Source organism: Mixophyes fleayi, chromosome 7 (genome assembly GCF_038048845.1).
Source record: "Mixophyes fleayi isolate aMixFle1 chromosome 7, aMixFle1.hap1, whole genome shotgun sequence".
NCBI lineage: Eukaryota > Metazoa > Chordata > Amphibia > Anura > Limnodynastidae > Mixophyes > Mixophyes fleayi.
This window is the reverse complement of record NC_134408.1, coordinates 125,965,274-125,984,795: the sequence shown is the minus strand read 5'-3', so window position 1 is coordinate 125,984,795 and position 19,522 is coordinate 125,965,274. Positions and strand designations below refer to the sequence as shown.

Below are 19,522 nucleotides of genomic sequence, written 5' to 3'. Positions count from 1 at the left end.
TTCCATCTGTTTCCACAAACAGAAATCCTGAAAACATGACCGGTGGTGCTTGAGGATTGAATTTTGTGAACAACTGCTCTAGAGCTCTAGATCCTCTTACATCACAAATTTTAAAGTTAACCGTAGGTTTTACAAATGGGCTTGGGGACCCTCTAGTAAGATTTTTGCCAAACACCCATCACTGTCTTAAAGCGGTTCTGATTGGATACGATAACTTATGCTAAAAAACACCATTAACGTGAAATATTTAGTTATGTCAAATTTACTAGCTATAAAAAAAGAGTTGGAAATCAGGAGCAGATTATTGTGTACTAGATGAAACGGGTCATGTTAGAAGGTGAAGTAGAGTAGTATTTATAAATATCGGTTATATAAAATACAATAGTGAATAAAAAGGATACAAAGTCACCTGCTTACACCATTGGTAATTATCATGTCATTGAGCCTTTGTTTTGTTGATCATATAATTACCCAAAATGTCTCAACCTATTTAAAATCATAAGATTCCTGGACAGTTTAGGAAGTTCTAATTTAGCATAAGTTATTTCCCTGTGCCTTTAAAACAAGTGTAGAAATACCCAGGCTGACTGGATCTTTAAAAAAAAAAAATCTAAAAGAAAAGATAAAAGACAGCCTAGAGTATGAACATCAAAGAGTTGTTAATGACAAAAAATACCATTAGGCTTTGCAAGTCTTTTGTTTTAACCCAGGGCCCCCTCTCCATTGCACCTGCAAAGTGTTACAAGGCTTTGTTCACAAATGTGAATCTCTTCTATCAACAGCAAATGATGACAATGGAAACACTGAAATATACCTTTTCAGCTCTGTTCTGTTCTAAAAATACGATATTGACGCTGGACTGTCACTCCCTAAAGGTATACTGGTACAGCAGCAGATCCTAAGCTGGGTTCTGTTGATTGCAAATGAGCTCGGGATGAAAGGAAGGGATATCTTTTGTTACTGGAGAAAAAGACGGTAATCAGCAACTATGAAAGACTCACATAAGAATCGCAGGCTCTGGCAGGAAGAAGAATAACGCCTAGCGAAATCAGAGCGTGAAATTCAGATTAGTCCGCCGCAGATTTTGAGAGGAAGGGGGTAGCTGAAGACTTGGCATGGCCAAAGGTGTAACCTATTTCATTTGGGCCTTGAAAATTTTTAAAACAGATGGAGGGACCAGCTGCCCTTTACATGCTTTTAATAAAGGCTTAGATGGTAACAGTTTGAAAAGTAAAAGGAGTTTAGATTTGTAGCCAAGGGGGACGAGAAAATCTGTCCCAGCGTTATATTCTGCCAAAATGGTTAATATTAAGGACAAACACTCTGCAACTATCGTGCGGTACAAAAATGATTGTTAAACGCATTTGAATGAAAGATATTAAAATTTAAATACTTAGGGGAAGACTCAATTAGCCGTAATGATCCTGAGAACATCACGGTGGCGCATTTTTACTGTTAGTATGGTAAAAATAACCGCTGTATGGGGCGCCAGCAAAAATTAGCGAATATTTCACTAAAACAAAATTGTAATTCAATCTTCCCCTTAGAGGCTGCATAGTTTCAGGCCAGGGAATTGAGGTGTTTATTTGCAGATAGTGCTGGTAAACAAAAATAACATTTCAAAGATGGTGTCTCCAGTATATGATTTGGAATGAACCAAATACCTGAGGCAAGTGAAGTGAGTTTAAAAAAAACAAAAACTTTATTAACTACCTTGGATGTAAATGGCAGTTGCTGCTTATGACAGTGACAGGTTGACCAGTTTGGTGTCATAGAAGGCAGCATCTGACTGGTGGTGGAATCCTCATAGCCATTCAGTAGCCACCCTCTACGGCACTGAATGCTCTGCCAACCCCCCTCTTACTTGCATTTGTCGTGGCCAATCACTGTCAAAGTGGTCATAGGCATTTTCAGCATTAGAATCATGCAATCTCTTTACATGGTTTTACTGGTGGGCTGTTAATATACTAACTGTCAAATGCTTTAAAAGGCAAGTATAAATTGTGTTTCCTAATCACTGATGTATAGTTGTTTGCTTACCATCCAACACTTTAAGGAATGTTGAACAGCGGAGTTAAATTATGCACAGATTATAATGCAATGCAGGGATTTCCGGGGTCTGGGTGGTGGGCTAGCAATCTGCCTTGCAGGCAATATGATTTTTAATAAACTGGACTCCAATGATAACTCGCATGTTTGACAGAAGGCCAGTGAATAAAACCCTTGCTGGTAAGCAACATGAAGTAATTATAAACTCACTTCTCAAATGCCATGTTATATCATTTTTAAAGCTTCCCACACACTCAGCTATTTCATGCTTTTTTATCAAGTGCTCTACTTCATAATCTGTGTTGTCATTGTACACACACCAAATGGTCTACATTTTATATATATGAAATTTTAAGTATTTGCAGCAAAAAGATTAACTGTGATCTCAATCTATACACCCGTGCAGCTATAACATTGTTTTCAAATATTGGATGATTAAAATTATTAAACTCGACTATTTCATATTTCTGAATAATCTTTGGTATTTGACAGCCACACACATGTTGATTATAATTAAGTGTTATAGTTAAGTTAAGTAAATATCTTTTGGGTACCTAAAATACTCTAATACTCTTTTTTTCCCTTTGTATTTCTCTAATAAAAATGCCTGCTTTTAGTATATTACGTTTGTAGCCGGTATAGGATGATGTATAAAAATATCCTTTTTAGAAGACTTTACCAACTTTAACCTCCCAACAAATCAAGACAAGGGGCGTGACCAAATGAGTGGAGGCGTGGCCATTTCATGGCCATCCTGACTGGGTTTGCCATGTCTTCTAGGGACGTGCCAAGCGCTTTAGAGGCATTAGGTCGCTCACCATGTTGAGTTGGGGGACATACTTTCAAAATTCCCATGAGTCGGGATAAAAGTGTAGTCTATAGGGGCAGTCGAAACAGTCCCCTCCAATTTGGACTGTCCTGTCTAAGTCAGGACAATTGAGAGGCATGCTTTACTTAGTTTCTATAATGGTGTTAAACTATTACTAGTGCTGAACTATTGTGCCTATCATCCTTAACCTCTTTATGCCTGGTTTCTGTATATTACATAAATACCTGGTAAGCAAGGGCTGAAATTTAAATTTAATCCCACTCAATATTGTGGCCGCAGATTGCAGCGATTGTTCCCCTACACACAACTCAGCTGTCTTAGGTTTCATTGAACTAGCCACCGATACACTGAACAATATGATCAAAGTGGGTGGTGAAGTGTGGGCTTCCCCAATTAGTAGTGTGCCCTGGATCTGACACGTCACCTGATGCTAGATACAGGTTAAAAATAATATATCAACGCTGATTTTTTTGGGGGTCCAAAATGAAATCCTGCTGAGAGGGGAAGGGGCACTTCTTCAGGGCGCAGGAAGTGAGGAGCAGAGGCAGCCGGACCTGGTGAGTGGGGGCAGGGTGACCCTCCCTGGAGGCATTGTGGGCCCCATCAAAATGTCACTATTTGGCCCACAGATTTCCAGTTATGCCCCCTCCTTTGGATCCAGCTGCTCGTGCCCCTGCAGGGTTCACCAGGGTCACACTGCTCTGATTACTGTTCCAATATATTTTAAATGAAAACCAAGACATCCCTGTGACCTGAGGTATACTCGGATCATTAAATCTGCCCCATCCTTACTTATAGGAACCTATTCCAACGTGTCCTCTTTATCTGGGTTAATCAAGAGTTTAAGTTAGGGGAACATAAGTATTGTGAGCTAAAGATGTTGGGTACAAATAAAGGCAACAACTGGTGTAGTAAAGCTAGAACACATGGGCTTCCTAACTCTGCTCCCGACTTCCTTCTCTTTAATCTCTATTTAATATAACGCTAGGATCAATACGCAGCACTCGGTTACAGATAAGTCTACATGTAAAATACTTTCCAATGTATCAGGATAAAATTGTCTTTTTCTTTTCTCAGTTTTTATTTTAAATAAGTAAAAGGTGGTTTTGGACCACATGGAGTTGTGTTCATATGTAGAACTGCTGGTAATAGCCAAAATGTACGGAAGGAAATGCAGAAGAGGGATATGGTGGTAGAAGGTCAGGGGGGGGGGGGGGGGTCTTTCCCGGGCAATCTGGTTACTCAATTGGCTCCTGGAAGGGGTGTTTTGTAGTAGTGATACCACCGTTTCCATGTTTTATAGAAGATGAATATGGTGTTTGAAACTATACTTGTATAGATATACTGTATGTGTATATCTGCCCCAGAGGTGGAAATAGCGAGCTGTGGACCCCAGTGCATGGAGGCGGAGGAGTGAACCGGGGCCCACAGCTCACTGCCGTGCAGCGGGCCCCGTTATCTCCATGGGCCCCAGTGCATGGAAGTGGAGGAGTGAACCGGGGCCCACAGCTCACTGGTTCCCACCCTCTGCATCTGCCGTGCAGCAGGCCTTGCTATCTCCATGGGCCCCAGTGCACTACACCTGCTGCGCCAATGGTAGTTCCGCCACTGATCTACCCCAATATATCACCATTTTTAAGTTAAATTAAGCTGGTGTGACGTAAGCTGACCATGCATGGTGCTGTCTGGCTCCTCCTAACATAGCAATCTGCTGCCGAGGAGTGAGAGACCCTGGTGGGCATATTGAGCTTAAACACTCCAGTTATTTCATGTACATTATTCAGCTCAGCAATATGCCAAATACTGGCTTTATTTGTTCCTTATATAACTGATACTGGACAATTGTCAGTATCATTTACTTTATACAACTGGTGCAGTAGGTCGTGTTGTGTATACCTGACAGTCCTGAAGGGTCTTGAAACCTCTCATAGACCAATTTCATAGAGAATTAATTTTGGTTCAAGCGGATTATTAGATTTGGTTCTTCCCCTCTTTGTATTTTAGCAATAGCAAATGGTTTCAAAGAAGAGAGGACAACTAATTAATGGCAATCTGTAACCCTTTCATTAGGAGCCATTTTCTCCTTTAGAAAGGTTGGGAAAACTGTGAGGAACAAACATGGGTTGTTAGGGAACCTGTCAATCACAGTTAGTGGAACCAGGGAAGATTAAAGATGTTTAGAAAAGCCAGGGGCTGGGGGTGTGGTTGTGAGGTTATAGGAAGGAAGCAGTCAGTTAAGGTGAACTTATTGCCTGGGGAAACAACAGATAATAACTACAAGAACTGAATGGGGATTTAATAGAGCTCATTTGCCTGTCAGTATTGTTCTGTGTCATGTTGTGATTTTGTTGCTCTTGAAATGTTTGATAGATCACTTAAGCGGGAGTTACAGTGTTCATGGTATCATTAATTTTTTAACAAGACTAATAATAAAATAAATGAGCACAGTCACCACTAAACCACATAGGATCTTCTATAAAGCACACTGATAATACAGGGGGACAATTACAGCATTATCACAGTGGGGGGAGGGCAGAAGCTCCATCTTTGGCTTACACCAATATCTTCATATGTCTATACATGCTCTACAAAATGTGTTATACATATATTGTAGCAAAGAAACAGCTTTTATTTCATATTTTAAACAGTCTGTTTAGTATTTGAATTGTTTATTTCACTTCATTTGATTGTGTATCAGGTACATGATTTGTATGTTTTGGCCTTAAAGCTGCTACCACCTAGAAAAATTATTTTTCTAAGGTGCTCACTCCCTCTAACTGGAATCCCAGGTGTAACACAAATTCATTTTTTCAACCATCTTTAAATGGCGATGGAGGGAGTGTAGGTGCTGGAGGACCAATTGGTTAGCTTGTGATTGGTCCTCTCCACCCCCGAATGGTTTTCAAGAGAAATGGAGGAGCCTTGGGAAAAATGCCTAAACAGAGCAGCCGGCTAGGTCAGTGTTGGCTAACCTGTGACACTCCAGGTGTTGTGAAACTACAAGTCCCAGCATGCTTTGCCAATATACAGCAGCTTATTGCTGGAAGGGTATGCAGGGACTTATAGTTTCACAACACCTGGAGTGTCACAGGTAAGCCAACACTGGGCTAGGTGAAACTTGCACCTTAGGAAAATATTTTCCTAGTTGGTAGTGCAGTTTTAAAGAAGAACTCAATCCAGAAATAAAGAAGTGAAATACCCACTCCTCAAATCTAGCAGAAGTTTTCAATTCGAGCACTCCGATTCCTCTTGTGCTGATTGGACCGCTGTCAAGCCATTTACTCTGCACTTGTCACACAAGAAAGTGTTGAGGTGTCGAAGTGCATTTGAAAATTCTTTGGCCTCTTACAACAGATGAATGCACTGTCAATCTGGCGCTGGATGGGTAAGATAATCCAACCCGCAAAATTCTGCTTGTTTGTCATAGGTGGGTGTTACAGTACAATTGTAGTTCTTATCGGTGGTCTTCTTTAGCTATACTGTTCAGAATATGGACAAATTCCATAGATGTATTCAATTTTATATTTAGAAAATAATTAAAATTAATCAGAAAGAAACCAAGATACCTTGCATAAGTCCTCAGATGTGTGTAGCACACAGACAATTCACGAGAGAGGCTTTTGAAGCCCTAATATAGCATGACTATGCCAAAACTAGAATGTTTTCTGTGGTTTGCGAAGCTGTTTACCATATCTGATGTTTTCACCAAATAATTCTACCAATGTTTTCTCTGGCTGTTATGTTTGTGAACCTATCAGGTATTGAAAGAAACTGGAGGATGTTTAAACAGAGAGCATGATCATTTTACACTATACTATGACCTGACATGATTTCAGTACAGTATAACTGACGGCTAAATCGGAAAACCATATCTGATTAATTTTACACAATACCCTTTTGCAAATAATTAGCTTGGTGAAGTCTTGCAGCTGACACAGTATTTGGTAGAAGAGCATGGTCATCTTACTAAGTGCATGTAGTGCTATTGTCACTATTTCGACACACAGCCCTTCTTACTAAACAGCGACACTGGGTTTTATACGCACAAACAAAATCCTGCTGAATAACAGACATTGCATTGCTGTTGTACTGCAATAAATATCTATTATCCCTATTTTTTACTAAGCTGTGATGCCACAAAATGATATACATCACAGTCAAAAACAGCAGACATCGTTGGCATTTTAGAACTTTTGTCAGAGGCGGAAAGGCTCCAATCGGTGCTTCACTGCGCTTACGCTGAGATGAGAGGTGGAGCAAGACGGTGGTAGTCAGTATATCGATGCTGACTACCCCGACAACACTTACCACGGCATGATGATTCCGAAGGGCTCCTTACCGATGATCACAATGACGACTACTGTTGAAAGGGACTTGAACCAATCACGAAGAAGTAATAAGCCGGCTCCCCTTCATGACGTCATTCACCATGACGATGGGATTGTCGCTGTTCTTAATGGAGTAATGTAAGTATGCACTTATGTACAATGTAGTTTACAAAGCCTTATACATTGTACATAGGCGCATACTTACATTACACCACTAACAGCAGCAATAATCCCGTTGCCATGGTGAATGACGTCATTAAGGGGACCCGGCTTATTACTTCATCGTGATTGGTTCAAGTCGCTTTCAACAGTAGTCATCGTCGGTGATCATCGGTAAGGAGCCCTTCGGAATCATCATGTCGTGGTAAGTGTTGTCGGGGTAGTCAGCATCGATATGCTTTACCCCACCCGTGGCAGAACTACTGCTGTTATGCTGTGTGTGCATCCCCCCCATAGCCACTGTAACTCCTACATCTCCAGTGGTTCCACCACTGAATGTTGGATAGTGTTTTTACTCATATGATTGTAGGAGGCAGTGACCTGTCTATTTGGGTTTCTGCATAAGTGAGGACAGGGCTGCATGTGTCAGGGGCAGTTTCTTGATGTGAGGAGGGGTGAGATAAGCAGGAAGCCACAGACTGAGAATTGTAAGGTGAAAGGAGCATGGTCCTCCAGCAGCACAAAGTAGTAGGGCTCCTGTCAAATCCACCTTTATATGACTCAAAGTTCATTTGTCCAACTTAATTATTATGAGACTGACCAACTGCATTGTCTGTTCTTATTCTGTAAGATTTATTGAATTTGAGTTCTGCTTTTAAAATGCAATAAAATTATAATATTCTGTCCAGTGGTCACTTTATTCGCTAAGGAATGTGAATGAATGTTTTTATAGACACACCAGGAAAGGAATATGTTGTCAACTATATATTTTCATCACCTCTGTTGGTCATATCAGAGCTGTAGAGCTGTTTTTATGGTATGGCTTGTTTTATCTAAGATTTATTATACCCACTATCTGTTTTGTGGTACATTACAAATAAATGATGATGATGATAGTGACAAGTGGATGTTTAATATGCACCAGCCAATAGCAGGTGCAAATACTAGATTACAGGGAGGGGGTGGTCCGACATCAAAAGGTATATAGAGTTGACTATAAAGAGGAGTAAATACTTTTAGCAGATTTTCAGTTTCTACGGTTATATATTTGTCTTTTAGAATTGTTTTTGAACCAATTGTGCAAATACACATAGCACATATTAAGCATAAATTCATGTTAGACTATATTTTAAAATTGCTTAATGTTCATTAAGGGTTTAGTATTTGCCTATCAATGACATTTAACTATGAATAGTGCTGGTTATGTCTTTAAACGCTACTAGACATTTTATAACCCGGCAATGATTAAACTGGGATTCCTGCATTACCTACAGTACTCGGAATGCTTCTTGTAACAGAACAATCTAACAGTTCCTTATTTTCTTATTTGTTTTTTTCTTATTGGCAGCATGTGTTCATACTACAGATTGTCCTATGTGCATTGTACTTCAAAGGCTCCTGCTTTACAGTGATGTCTTAGTCATTTCTGTGTGGCTGATTGCCCAACGGGTAGACTTGTACAGATACAGAATGACAATTAAATCACTCACTGCCCATATGTTTTCAAAACGTACCATAAAATGGGTACAGTGTATCTCACGTTTCACAGACAGATTGAGCAGGAGCGGTGGTGGAATTGGGGATGTTTGCATTAGCTTTGTGAATCGTAATAAGCTTTCAGGAGTATTTCTGTATTGAAACCTGCTGACCATATGTGGTAGATCACATTAGCCTTTGTGTTCTTGACCACACATGTGGATTGTTTGACATGGCAGGTCTAGATGCAAAGCCATAAAATGTGTTGTCTGGTAAGTTGCTGGTTTATACAGCTTCCTGTAGAAGAGGTGGCAGATAGTTTTACTGTGTTTTTCTGGGGCTCTTTGGCTTTTATTATTATTATCTTTCATTTATAAGGCGCCACAAAGGGTCCGCAGCGCCGTACATGACATATACAGAAAACAGTGAGTCATGCATGACACAACATGATACAGGAAGAACAAAAAATGAACAAAATTATATACACACAGACACAGGTAACATGGTAATGTAAATCATATTATTTCTGGGACAATGAGTGAAAGTGATGGTAGAATTCAGCAAGAAGTAAGCCAAAGCTTAAGAAAACAGGGCTAGGGAAGCAGGCCAAGAGGTACAGAGGGTGATGGAATAGTAGAAGGAGCACACAAGGAAAGAGGGCCCTGCTCCTGAGAGCTTACATCCTAAAGGGAAGGGGGAGACACAAATAGGGTGGTACTAACTGGGGGAGAGAGCCAGGACAAGGGAGTTAGGAGGAGGACTGATAGACTTGAATAAAGAAATGAGTCTTAAGGGCACGCTTGAAGCCTTTGAGAGTAGATGCTAACCTGATGGAAGGTCTAAGATCATTCCACAGCTGGGGAGCAACCGGGCAAAGTCCTGGAGACGGGAGTGATCAGTGAAGTAGTGAGGCGGTGGTCACAGGCAGAGCGGAGGGGGCAGGTAGGTAGAGATGAGATTGGAGATGTAGGGAGGGGAGGATTGATTAAGAGCTTTAAAGGTGAGGGTGAGGAGTTTAAATTTAATTCTGTAGGCCATGGGGAGCCAATGTAGTGACTGTTGGAGGGAGACAGCAGAGGTAGAGCGGTTTTGTTGAACTACAACATCCAGCATGCTCTATTAGAAATGGCTGGCTTAGCAAATAGTGTTCCTTTTCAGTAGCCAATCATAAATAAAGCAAAGTAGTTTACTGTATTCAAGCTATGACCAGAATGTTGATGTCTGAAGATATAATAGGGTCCTAACTGTACATCAATTTTAGTTTATCGGCTTCCACACAGAGGCGGAACTAGCGTGCTGTGGGCCCTGGTGCAGGGAGTCAGGGAGGAGGAAACCAGGGCCCTCAACCGTCTGCATCTGCCATACAACGGGTCCTATATCTTCATGGGCCCTGGTGCATTGCACCTCCCGCACCAATGGTAGTTTTGCCTCTGCTTCCACATGTACTCCTGCAGCCTCCCCTAAATACACTGATTTATCTTTCTTGCTTTCGTCTATGTTTCTCTACAAGTCCTTAGTATTATCAAGTAAATGTGGTTGATTTTCATTGCCCTACTGAGTAGATACAATTGAATCCAATGACAGGGTATAGCTGAGCTGTGTCATATTCAAGGGTAACAGACATTAATAACTATGCCTGACTTATATAAAGACTGTGGTAAAAATCACAGTAAAAAGCAAGAAAGTTGTCTATAGAAAATGTTGAAGGAGATGTACAAAGAAATAAATTAAAGTCACATGAGGGTTGAGAAACACCCTTTAATACATAAGTTATTACTTGCATAATGTCATTGCTATGTTTTGTTTTTGTAAGAATAGTCCACGCCTGAGTGATACTTTAATCATAAGTGATTGTTTAGTAAAAATAAAAAGTTTAACCCTTTGCTATGATAAGTTGGCTCTAGGTGGCATTATAAACTAGTCTATGGCTTATATTCCACTTTACCAAACACAGCTCCCATTAATATAAAATGTAATATGCTGATAAAGTTTCTGTACAGAATTATATTCACATATCCATATGTTTTATGAAACAGCAATAGTAATATAATGTGTTGATAAATTACAAAGGTGGGACAGTGAGATGAAAATCAGGACACGTAAGTGTAAGAGGGCGGGGACATCATGCATCGGAGCCCACCGGTTTGTGTCCAACGCTACACAGACATAAATTACTAACTTTTTGTAACATGCATAAAGAAATTCCTGCTATTGCAAAGGCAGTTGCTCCAGTACCTTAAGAGACTGGCTGTGAGGCCCAACTTCCCTTGGTAAGGGGCTGGTTTCATATTATGACAGGGGGATCTCATATTGCTGGTTTCCCTATTATAGTGACAAGTACAGCCTAGTGTTGGATGACGCAGAAGGACACCATGCTCAGCCAATCAAATACTACTCAAAATGGGACTGCATGAGAATTACGTTAGACCCAAATGCAGCCTTAGCAAGGTGAACCAACTGGAAGTACAGACTTAGTGAGACTGGTGTCTATTAATGTGACAGCCCTGCTCCTTTTAAATTCCAAATCGGTGTTCTCTCATGAGACTGATGATTTTGATAGTTAAATGGCTGCGTCATTAGACAGCTTACCCCACACAGACAATCTCACACATAATGTGTTACCCACTTTACATATATACGCCCTTAGGCCACCACATTTGTAACTCTACCTCTGCTAACGTATGAAATGTCATGCGTGAAATGCAGAAGGAAAGGATCAGATTGCAAGAAGAAAATCTCTCAAAATTAAAGAGGGCAAAGTTTGATCTCTTCCATATTGAGACCCCTGAACAATAGATTCTTTATACTACAACCCAACTCTAGGACATCAAAGCTTTGATGAGGGGCCTAATCTAAGTACATAACACTATTTGGTAAATCTCCATGGATATACAGATGTCCTTCCCCAACCTTGATTGGTGTTATCACAGTTCACATAACCGGTAGCCTGAAGCTTTTCTTTTCCTTACAGAATATGTTCTAAAGCAGATGTCAATAAAATAGGAGCATTTTTCTGCAAAACAATATTTCACATACAATTTTACCACAAACAAAAGTAAACATCACTCTATCTGTATAAAGCTCATTTTCTTTTTTCTTTTATCCTACAGGTGGTTTCAAGATGAAAAGAAAAACTGGAAGATTTTGTACAAGTGTCTTATCGTGCACTAAAACATTTTAAACGAACGTCACTAATTTTTTTTATTTACAAAGCATTATATGATGTTTTCTACAAATTATTTATTAATTTTAATAAATGACGTGTACTTCTAGATTTTAAATTATGTAAAGCAAACCGATTCAATGGTTATTGCATTCTTTTAAAAGGCTGTACCATATCCATGTTTGGAGTTTTGCTGGATCCTTCACAAACAATCTATAACACAAAGTATAGACAACAATAAAATATTGTTCATATATTATTCTCCTGCATTGTAACATCTAATTGAATGTTTACCTGTCGCCTACTTATAGCGGAAGCTGCCATGTTGTTGACTGAACCAATGTGAGAACAGTCTATGAAATCGCTAGGGATTGGTGATATCACTCAGACATGATGTACATTCTTTCTCAGTGATTAACTCCTAGTTAATTGGTTGGTTGATTGTCGGTTGAACTTACAAAAGGCCTGCACTGCGTGTAGATGACGGCAGGGGCAAACGCAGGGTTTGTAGAGGGGGTTTCCACACTACGCCACCAGTGGGCATGCCCAGCATGCATGGGGCGTGGCTATAATATTAGACAGTGCTTGGCTGCTCTCCAACTCTTCCTATCCCCATAATATACATGGGCAATGCTGCGTGCACTACTGTTTTCAAGCAGAGCCATGTGAAGCGGGGGCAGGGTCCAGTCACCTCAATTATACAGTGCCCCAGGCTTGGAGGGGGGTTTGCCTATGGATAGGTACACTTTAAAGTCTGTGGCATACAGATCATTGCACTCTTCTAAATCTAAGGCAACCTGCCATGCTACATAGTGTCTAGTACACTGCTAACGTTAAGAGTCTTCCTGTATTTTGCTATATGATCACACCCAGGCAGGATCCTACATCCTACATGTCATATGAGGACAGGGCAGAATGCAGGACAACCTTCGAATAGAGTTCTCCATCTGCATACAACGCACAACATTTTTGTATGCTCTCCTCCACATAGAAGAAGTCTGATTTTGTTAGACATCTAATTTAAGCCACAAATTATCTGAAATGTGACACGTTCTCTTTTCAGACAATTTAGCAACATGGAATATGAGGTCTCAGTGGCAGGTGATTTTTTGGACACATGTACGGATAGATGTAATGACTTGGGCAAACTTCAGGTCACATGGTGTCCTGGCTCTTTCTTTCACAATGAGAGCAGCCTCTTCAGGGGAGACCAACGGAGCAATGAGTGACATGTTTAAAGACCAACTTCTTAGCCTAACATGGCCAAATGGACTACTCAACTTTGCTTTTAGTACACACATATAAGTGCTTTAACCCAGCTTTCTCCTACCTATTATATTTTATTTGACATGTTTTCATTAGTGTTTACATACTTAAACAATATGTCCCAAGTGCCAAATGACCTGATCTCATTTAATTGCGCCACTCATGGAAATAGTCAAATTGGTCAGTGATCCTGCCGATCTTCTATATTGCTACCTGTGCGGCCAGTAATAGTTCCAAACCTCTGCCTGACTCTGTAAATCAGCGACCGCTGATAACCATGGATGGCTATATCTGCATAACTAGGGATATCATTTGTACAACTACTGTGACATGACTGCTTTTAATAAATATTAGTAACATTAATTTCTACCATTTTCTTGCCTATATATAAAAATACTTTAAACAAGCTTAATATTTGTAATTAAGCAGAGCATTCAGAGGTGATGATAACCCCCAAATATAAATTGTTGGTTATATCTGAATTTGTATATTCTAAATAATTTTAAAGTGTACACACAGTGCAGGCAGCCATTATGAGGGCTGAACGCATGAGCTCACCCTGCTAATTGCCTAAAAAATAATGACATCACTGAAGACTGTCTGCAGACCATGGCTTTTATTAGTAATTATCACCAACACACTCACCACGTCTGTGACTTGGAAGTTACTGCAAGGGGTTAAACAGGATTCAAACAGCACTCAGTCTTACAGTCACCTATGACACCGGTTATAGATCCAGCTGAATCATACCCAACGCAGTTCTCTCACATCCGTACACCACTTAATTACTGTCACCACCTACTGTAAACAGCAATAGAACCCTATAACTATGTTACACATAAGTACATGTTGGCACACACTACCCTCTCTGGTAACCAAAGAATTAACACTTTACACCCTTGCATTCAAAAGGGAACACATCACAAGCTAGCATCCAAAGGGTTAACACAGCCAAGCAATACTTATCTTAATTAAAAGGCTTATGAATTCATTAGAGTAACAAGGACAAACTTATTCAATTTAAATTTAATATAAAAAGGTATAGGGCTTTGGATATAATAAAACATATAACACATGGCACTAAATACAATAACAGAAAAAATGAAAGGGCTAAAAATTACAGAAAATAGAACACTTATGTTGTATAATTTGTATGCCGGGGGAATGGCAGCAGTGGACATCTTCTCAATTTGATTCCCCAAAAGACAGACAACCAAGGATAACTTTAAGGGGTATATTTACTAAGCTGTGGGTTTGAAAAAGTGGAGATGTTGCCTATGGCAACCAATCAGATTCTAGCTATCATTTTGTAGAATGCACTAAATAAATGACAGCTAGAATCTGATTGGTTGCTATAGGCAACATCTCCACTTTTTCAAACCCGCAGTTTAGTAAATCTAGCCCTAAGAGGTTTTTTTAGAGATCCCCACTCTCTGCCTTAGCTCCCCATTCTGTGAGTCTGTGATATCATACACTTTTTCTTCAGGACTTCTTATTAGATGTTCCTCTTGAACTCACATGGAAAGAAATTGGATAACTTTAATTATGTGCTAAAATGTCATTGATTATACCAGAACGTTTATATTTTACAAGTTTGAAGTGTAATTATTTAGGTAATTCTCTCTTTTGTTTTCTTGTGGTCAAATCATATTTTAGTTTTCAATTAAGATTAACTAATGTATATTTTTTTGAAATACATTGTGAAATCTTTTGTTATCCGTGCTTCATGAACGAAAACTTCACTCTTTTCTTTATTTTATGGAATTTTAGGTACTTAACAATATAATAGCTTGCCGTATGTTCTGTTATCTTTAGCTTCATTTTAAAAATTTGCATTGAGTTTACTAAAAGCTATTTGCCATTACTACAACTAAATACATTCTATATATAATTTCAAATATAAAATGGCATATTTGATCATTGTTCTTTATTTTGGGTGAAGAAAATGAAATAGAGTTAAACGCAATTTTAATAATAATAATTAATTCATTAATCAATCGATCATTTCTTATGTATATAGTGCTTTTCTTCCAATAGGACTCAAAAGCACTTTACCTATTTTGTAGAAGGAGAGACAGCCATCCTGTGTGCACTCAGTTGCTGTCCTATTTAGTCATTCACAGCAGTCCCTTACAGTCTAAATTCCTTAACACGCGCAAGGGTCAGAAGCCAATTAACCTACCAGTATGTGTTTGGACTGTTGGAAGAGACCGTAATACCCAGAGGAAACCCACGCGAACACAAGGAGAACATACAAACTGTTTGGAATGGAACCCATGACTCCAGTACGGTCAGGCAGCAATGCTAACCACTGAGTCACCATGCTGCCCTGTACCATTATTAGTGAGAATGTCTTGTAACTTGTGCGGTAATAAAATGTTTGGGTACGGGACCAAAGGTCTGGGCACTCTATACACCAGTTTACTACTTTCTCAGATTATTGATGGATTTTGGAGGACAACTTTTTGCATTGCCAAAGACCAGCTGTGTTCCGCAACCATGTAATTGTAGCAGTGGCCATCCCATGAAAATATACTGAATATTATGTGTACGTATATAGTTAGTTATAGTTATTAATAATTAATATTTATAATAATATATATTACACTTTTTTTATCCCTTTTACTTGATTACTAACTAGATTAACAACCTCTGTACCGATCTACAGAATATTGCTCTGACCCAACTACTAATATAACTATTAAAGGGTTCTCCACCTAAACAGAAACTATGTACTACTTATGGTCAGTCCATAGAGAAGTGGTGGTACTGAACCCGGCTTCCCGCCAGTATCCTGTAAAAAGCTGCAGTCTTCTCAAGCTGTGGGTGACTCTACAACTACAGGCCCAGCATTATTACGTAGACTTCATCTTCCATGTTTAAATTTATGTGTGACCTCCTGCTTCTCTGAATGTGACTGTATTTTCCAAACTTAGTTCAGAGCAGGGAGCGTACTCAGCAGAGGCAGCCCTGCACTGATGCTACACAGCCCCTAAGAGAATGAGAGACACCAGCTTTTCACAGGATAGCCTTCGAGGTACATACCACTGCTTCACACTCTATAGAAACCATTTAAAGTATTTTGCAGAGTATGGGGTCTGTTCACGAAAGGGTGAAAAACCCAAAATCCAGCGAAAACATTGCCCCGGGCCAGTAGCAGCCTTACCCAGTTATCACCATGCCCCCAATGAAATTCTACCCCACCCTCAATTATATATTTTGCCACTAGGCCATGCCCCAAACTAATGTAGTGAGAGGTGATTGGTACAGATCACTAAGATTGACAGGAGAGATCTAGAAGGACATAAACTGGTGTCTTAGGAATAAGCTCTGCAAACATAATAGGAACTATGTAAAGTACTATAAGAAAAATATATTTATATATTCAACCCTTAATATTTACATTATGCAAATGAAAATTGAACATACAACTGATTCACTTTAAAGGCTTTAACTTTCTTTATAACTTAATTAATAATCTATGTATTTATTTACAATTATTTATATAGTGTCAACATATTATGCAGCTGTTTAAAGAGAATATTTAACCATTTACATCTGTCCATGACGCAGAGGAGTTTACAATCTTTTACAATCCTTGATAAGTAAAGCTGATCTTAAATCTGTATTCTAATAAAGAGATCATATCAGGTGGACTGGAAAGCATATATCACAAGATCACTAAAAGCTGTTTTATATTTGTTAGACTATTTAATATTTTGGTCCTTTTTTGTAGTTTTTTTTCTCAAGTGTACCCACTTAATTTTCTTAAATGAGGAGAATCTCCTCTCAGAGTAAGAGGGTCAATTGGGGATGGTCTCATTGACATATTGTGTGTCTCAAAGCAGAATTCATGCACACCGTTGCTTGATTAAAGCATGCACAATTGGGGCAGCAATTCTCCGTAAATAGGTAGGTTCGTAAATAAATAGGCTACATTCTACTAAACAAAATATAAGCAGCAACGGCTGACGGCTGCTTTACACCAGAGTCTCCATCAGCACCAGGCCAGGATAAACACACAGGGCCTGATTCATTAAGGCGTGCAAAACTAATGTAATTTAGGCATAAGGACGTCTGTATTCAACTAGGAGCGGATCTGTAGATGTGTGCGGTGATGAATATCTCTGCTCTGGCAGACAAGACATTGCACGATACGTTCAATACATTTGTGGAATATAAAGTCCAAAAAGAGTGCAGAGATAAAAAAAAGTATGTATGTTCTTGAGTTCACTGATGTATGGTTCGGTTCTGCGCAGATCGAATTTACGCTGTATACGGCACGTATCGGCATTTGCATTCCTATAATTTTACTTTTATACTAACTTGCCAATAAAGCCTGACATTAACTTAACTTATATGGTAATATATGTGCAGGTAAAATTCACTGTGGAATACAGGGCATGTCTGCAGAATAAGGCGTTTGTTTCTGTGCAATGGAAGGATAACTGCATACACTATAGCCACAAACTGAGGCTGAATTACACACATGGCAATAGACAGGGTGAAGGTGGGTTTTGGGGGCCCTCGCTGACTTTTTCACAGGGGCCCAGAAGCCTCTATATTCACACTGCATTTCTTCTATAAACAAAAAGTAAAACTGCACAGCGATTCAGGTTGAGATAACTGCAGCGGTTGCACAGCAAAGTACTGAAGGGACTGAACCTACGACATGAGACCCTCTCACTCTCTTACCAGGAGCTCAGGATAAAGCCATGGGGAAGGACTTGGAACTTTAATCCCTTCAAAGGAACCAATGTAATTCAGGCCTGATTTCCCTGGAAAGTCTTTGAGGTTTATAGTATTGTTTTTACTGCAGGGAGGCCAGATTAAAATCTCTCTCCTGGCAAAATGAACCCTGTACAACTATGATCATATTACCTGCAGCAAAAGGACTGTGCAGCAATTATAAACGTATCATGGAAAACACTACATCTAACATATTATTTATTATATGTATTCAAATTTGAGATAAATGAGTAAGTTGTATGTTTTTATCATTTAAATGCTTTTGGTAACCAGGTGGGTGGACTAGGCACAAACAAGCCTACTTTTCAGGCAATACCCAGGAGAGAAACAAGAGTGTAAACGTGACGTAGCACATGGAATAATAAAGCACAACAAAGTAAACAAGTAGAAAGTGAGTAGAAGATACAATAATAAAACAAATAAAAAAACAATGTGAGAAAACTGGCATTACAAGTAATAGCATATATAAAACAGAAACAATAACGTGGAAGGATATTAAAAAAAAGGGATGAAAGAAGAGATGTAAGGAGGGAGTTTGATAGGGGGAATAGGTGACAGAGGAGTGATTACCAGAGAAGGTTTTATGTGGATGATAGCCAGTGCAAGTGAATGCAGCACACAGATGCTTACAGTGACCTTTCCCAAAACTGGCATAGGCGGTCCTTGATAAATTTTTGGAGATAAGGAGTTCCCATACATTGGAACCTTGTATGAAAAAATGTGCACCCATGTCAGTTGTGCATCTATGGATGTGAAGAAGTGCTTGGCCTAACATACAAGGCTGTCAAAGTTGCACCAACATACATCTCCTCACTTGTCTCAAAATATCTCCCAACTCGACACCTCCGTTCTGCACAAGATCTGCGTCTCTCTTCCACTGTCATCACATCTTCCCATTCTCGGTTACAGGACTTTTTTTTGAGCTGCATCCACTTTGTAGAATTCCCTCCCTTGCACAGTAAGACTTTCCTCTAGTCTTCAAACATTCAAGCGTTCTCCAAAAACCCACCTCTTCAGACAAGCTTATAATATTCCTCAACCACCATCTTAATCTCCCTAGGTTACCCTATTACCACCCTCTACACAGCTAACACAAGACAACAACCCTCTGACCAACATTGCTGTGTGACTGATCACACAACCCACTCAATACTTTTACCTTTGCATTATAGCTGGTATAATGTGCAATATGGTGTCCCATAGATTATAAGCTTACGAGTAAGGCCCTCTTACATCTCTGTCTGTCTGTATGTATTACCCAGTATTGTCTTATAAATGTTTGTTCCCAATTGTAAAGCGCTACGGAATTTACTGGCTCTATATATATAAATGTTGATGATGATGATTATGATGATAGGTTAGACCAGGTGATGTCAGGCGCTGTTCCCTTGCCATACAGGGATGGACGCCTGCTGACTCTGGCCGGGGCGCCCTGTTGCCTAGCAACAGGCGCGCCGCAGCTTCCGCCAGACCCCACTGTCGGGCGCATGCGCTCTGCTCCGT

The 19,522-nt window shown here is 39.6% G+C and overlaps 1 protein-coding gene across 1 annotated transcript in view; it reads left to right on the top strand.

Annotated features, from left to right (window-relative positions):
- Positions 1-12,258, top strand: part of MYO3B (myosin IIIB) — a 321,272-nt gene extending 309,014 nt beyond the window's left edge. Inside the window, exon 35 of the mRNA XM_075180671.1 lies at positions 11,952-12,258. The gene's annotated coding sequence lies outside the window, so the exon portion shown is untranslated. The remainder of the gene's footprint in view (positions 1-11,951) is intronic.
- Positions 12,259-19,522: the final 7,264 nt, after the last annotated feature.